Source organism: Arachis stenosperma, chromosome 6 (genome assembly GCF_014773155.1).
Source record: "Arachis stenosperma cultivar V10309 chromosome 6, arast.V10309.gnm1.PFL2, whole genome shotgun sequence".
In the NCBI taxonomy this organism is placed as follows: Eukaryota; Viridiplantae; Streptophyta; class Magnoliopsida; order Fabales; family Fabaceae; genus Arachis; species Arachis stenosperma.
This window is the reverse complement of record NC_080382.1, coordinates 103,868,734-103,873,099: the sequence shown is the minus strand read 5'-3', so window position 1 is coordinate 103,873,099 and position 4,366 is coordinate 103,868,734. Positions and strand designations below refer to the sequence as shown.

The following is a 4,366-nucleotide window of genomic DNA, read 5'->3' as shown; positions in this document are numbered from 1 at the left end:
AAAGAACAAGGAAATTAAAGAACGGGTCCACCTTAGTGATGGCGGCTTGTTCTTCCTCTTGAAGATCCTATGGAGTGCTTGAGCTCCTCAATGTCTCTTCCTTGTCTTTGTTTCTCCTCTCTCATGATTCTTTGATCTTCTCTAATTTCATGGAGGAGGATCTCTTATTTGCTCCATCCTTTTCTTAGTGATGGGCTTGAGGTCATGCCTTCTTAATTGAACCGGCTTCCCTCTTGAATTTCTCTTCCATTGGGCGCCCTCTTCACAAATGTCTGTGAAGACTTAGTCCAACCTTTGATCAAAGTTGACCCTTTTTGAGTTTGAAAGGGACCTCATGGATCACCTTCTTCAAGGCCACAACTTCATAGAAGTGGTCTTGATGCACCCTTGAGATGAATCTCTCCATCTCCCATGACTCGGAGGTGGAAGCTTTTGCCATCCCTTTCCTCTTTCTAGAGGTTTCTCCGGCCTTGGATGCCATAAATGGTTATGGAAAAACGAAAAGCAACGCTTTTACCACACCAAACTTAGAAGGTTTGCTCGTCCTCGAGCAAAAGAAGAAAGAAGAGAGTAGAAGAAGAAGAAATGAGGAAGAAGGGAATGGCTTTGTGTTCGGCCAAAGAGGGGGAGAAGTGGTGTGAAGTTGAATGGTGAGGTAGGTGGGGTTTTATGAAGGATGGAGGTGAGTGGTGAAGAAAAGAGAGAGTGGTGGGGTTGGTGGGGATCCTGTGAGGTCCACGGATCCTTAGGTGTCAAGGAAAAGTCATCCCTGCACCAAATGGCATGCAAAAACGTGTTTTGAGCCAATCCTGGCGTTAAACGCCGGGCTGGTGCCCATTTCTGGCGTTTAACGCCAGGTTCTTGCCCTTTCCTGGCGTTTAACGCCAGTCTGGTGCCCCTTTCTGGCGTTAAACGCCCAGAATGGTGCCAGACTGGGCGTTAAACGCCCAACTGCTACTCTTACTGGCGTTTAAACGCCAGCAAGGCCTTCCTCCAGGGTGTGCTGTTTTTCTTCCTGTTTTTCATTCTGTTTTTGCTTTTTCAATTGATTATGTGACTTCTCATGATCATCAACCTACAAAATAAAATAAAATAGCAAAAGAAAATAGATAAAATATAACATTGGGTTGCCTCCCAACAAGCGCTTCTTTAATGTCAGTAGCTTGACAGAGGGCTCTCATGGAGCCTCATATTTTCTCAGAGCAATGTTGGAACCTCCCAACACCAAACTTAGAGTTTGAATGTGGGGGTTCAACACCAAACTTAGAGTTTGGTTGTGGCCTCCCAACACCAAACTTAGAGTTTGACTGTGGGGGCTCTGCTTGACTCTGAGTTGAGAGAAGCTCTTCATGCTTCCTCTCCATGGTGACAGAGGGATATCCTTGAGCCTTGAACACAAAGGATTCTTCATTCACTTGAATGATCAGTTCACCTCTATCAACATCAATCACAGCCTTGGCTGTGGCTAGGAAGGGTCTGCCAAGGATGATGGTTTCATCCATGCACTTCCCAGTCTCTAGGACTATGAAATCAGCAGGGATGTAATGGTCTTCAATCTTCACCAAAACATCCTCTACAAGTCCATAAGCTTGTTTTCTTGAGTTGTCTGCCATCTCTAGTGAGATTCTTGCAGCTTGTACCTCAAAGATCCCTAGCTTCTCCATTACAGAGAGAGGCATGAGGTTTACACTTGACCCTAAGTCACACAGAGCCTTCTTGAAGGTCATGGTGCCTATGGTGCAAGGTATGGAAAACTTTCCAGGATCTTGTCTCTTTTGAGGTAATTTCTGCCTAGACAAGTCATCCAGTTCTTTGGTGAGCAAAGGAGGTTCATCCTCCCAAGTCTCATTTCCAAATAACTTGTCATTTAGCTTCATGATTGCTCCAAGGTATTTAGCAACTTGCTCTTCAGTGACATACTCATCCTCTTCAGAGGAAGAATACTCATCAGAGCTCATGAAAGGCAGAAGTAAGTCCAATGGAATCTCTATGGTCTCATTTTGAGCCTCAAATTCCCATGGTTCCTCATTGGGGAACTCTGTGGAGGCTAGTGCACGCCCATTGAGGCCTTCCTCAGTGGCGTCTACTTCCTCTCTTTCCTCTCCAGATTCGGCCATGGTTATGGCTTTGCACTCTCCTTTTGGATTTTCTTCTGTATTACTTGGGAGAGTACTAGGAGGGAGTTTAGTAACTTTCTTGCTCAACTGTCCCACTTGTGCCTCCAAATTCCTAATGGAGGACCTTGTTTCAATCATGAAACTTTGAGTGGTTTTGATTAGATCAGAGACCATGGTTGCTAAGTCAGAGGGGTTCTGTTTAGCATTCTCTGTCTGTTGCTGAGAAGATGATGGAAAAGGCTTGCCATTGCTAAACCTGTTTCTTCCACCATTGTTGTTGTTGAAACCTTGTTGAGGTTTCTCTTGATTCTTCCATGAGAAATTTGGGTGATTTCTCCATGAAGAATTATAGGTGTTTCCATAGGGTTCTCCTAGGTAATTCACCTCTTCCATTGAAGGGTTCTCAGGATCATAAGCTTCTTCTTCAGTTGAAGCCTCCTTAGTACTGCTTGGTGCATTTTGCATTCCAGACAGACTTTGAGAAATCAAATTGACTTGTTGAGTCAATATCTTGTTCTGAGCCAAAATGGCATTCAGAGCATCAATCTCAAGAACTCCTTTCTTCTGACTTGTCCCATTGTTCACAGGATTCCTTTTAGAAGTGTACATGAATTGGTTATTTGCAACCATTTCAATGAGTTCTTGAGCCTCTGTAGGCGTCTTCTTCAGATGAAGAGATCCTCCAACAGAGCTATCCAAAGACATCTTGGACAGTTCAGAGAGACCATCATAGAAAATACCTATGATGCTCCATTCAGAAAGCATGTCAGATGGACATTTTCTGATTAATTGTTTGTATCTTTCCCAAGCTTCATAGAGGGATTCTCCTTCCTTCTGTCTGAAGGTTTGGACTTCCACTCTAAGCTTACTCAATTTTTGAGGTGGAAAGAACTTTGCCAAGAAGGCATTGACTAGCTTTTCCCAAGAGTCCAGGCTTTCCTTAGGTTGAGAGTCCAACCATATTCTATCTCTGTCTCTTACAGCAAAAGGGAATAGCATCAGTCTGTAGACCTCAGGGTCAACCCCATTAGTCTTGACTGTGTCACAGATTTGCAAGAATTCAGCTAAAAACTGATGAGGATCTTCCAATGGAAGTCCATGGAACTTGCAATTCTGTTGCATTAGAGAAACTAATTGAGGCTTAAGCTCAAAGTTGTTTGCTCCAATGGCAGGGATAGAGATGCTTCTCCCATAGAAGTCGGGAGTAGGTGCAGTAAAGTCACCCAGCACCTTCCTTGCATTGTTTGCATTGTTGTTGTTTTCGGCTGCCATGTGTTCTTCTTCTTTGAAGAATTCGGTCAGGTCCTCTACAGAGAATTGTGCCTTAGCTTCTCTTAGCTTTCGCTTCAAGGTCCTTTCAGGTTCAGGGTCAGCTTCAACAAGAATGCCTTTGTCTTTGTTCCTGCTCATATGAAAGAGAAGAGAACAAGAGAATATGGAATCCTCTAAGTCACAGTATAGAGATTCCTTGAGGTGTCAGAGGAAAAGAAAAATGGAAGACAGAGGTAGAAAATTCGAACTTATCAAAGAAGATGGAGTTCGAATTTTGCATTAAGGAATAGTGTTAGTCCATAAATAGAAGGATGTGAGAAGAGAGGAAGAAATTTTCGAAAATCAAGTGAAATATTTTGAAAACATTAAAAAAAAATTAATTAATTTTCGAAAATCAAGAGTGAGAAAGAAATCAAGTAATTTTTGAAAAAGATTTTTGAAATTAGAAATCAACAAGATATGATTTGAAAACTATTTTGAAAAAGATGTGATTAAAGAGATATGATTGAAAAGTTATGGTTTTAAAAAAGATATGATTGAAAAGATATGATTTTGAAAACAATTTTAAAAAGATTTGATTTTAAAAATTAATGACTTGCCTAACAAGAAAAGATATGATTCAAACATTAAACCTTTCTCAACAGAAAAGGCAACATACTTAAAATGTTCAATTAAATCATTAATCGTTAGTAAGTATCTTTGAAAAAGGAAAGAAATTGATTTTGAAAATATTTGATTGAAAAGATTTGATTTGAAAAAGATTTGATTTTGAAAAACTTTGAAAACTTGAAAAAAAATTGATTTTGAAAACAAAATCCTCCCCCTTGTGCCATCCTGGCGTTAAACGCCCAGAATGGTGCACATTCTGGCGTTTAACGCCCAAAACTCTACCCTTTTGGGCGTTAAACGCCCAGCCAGGTACCTTGGCTGGCGTTTAAATGCCAGTCTGTCTTCTTCACTGGGCATTTTTGAATGCC

General features: G+C 41.3%; 1 non-coding gene across 1 annotated transcript; it reads left to right on the top strand.

Moving 5' to 3' along the window:
* The first annotated feature begins 2,880 nt into the window (after positions 1-2,880).
* On the top strand, positions 2,881-2,984 carry LOC130938548 (small nucleolar RNA R71). Its single transcript, XR_009069710.1, has one exon. It is a non-coding gene; the product is annotated as a small nucleolar RNA R71 (small nucleolar RNA).
* The last annotated feature ends 1,382 nt before the right edge of the window (positions 2,985-4,366 follow it).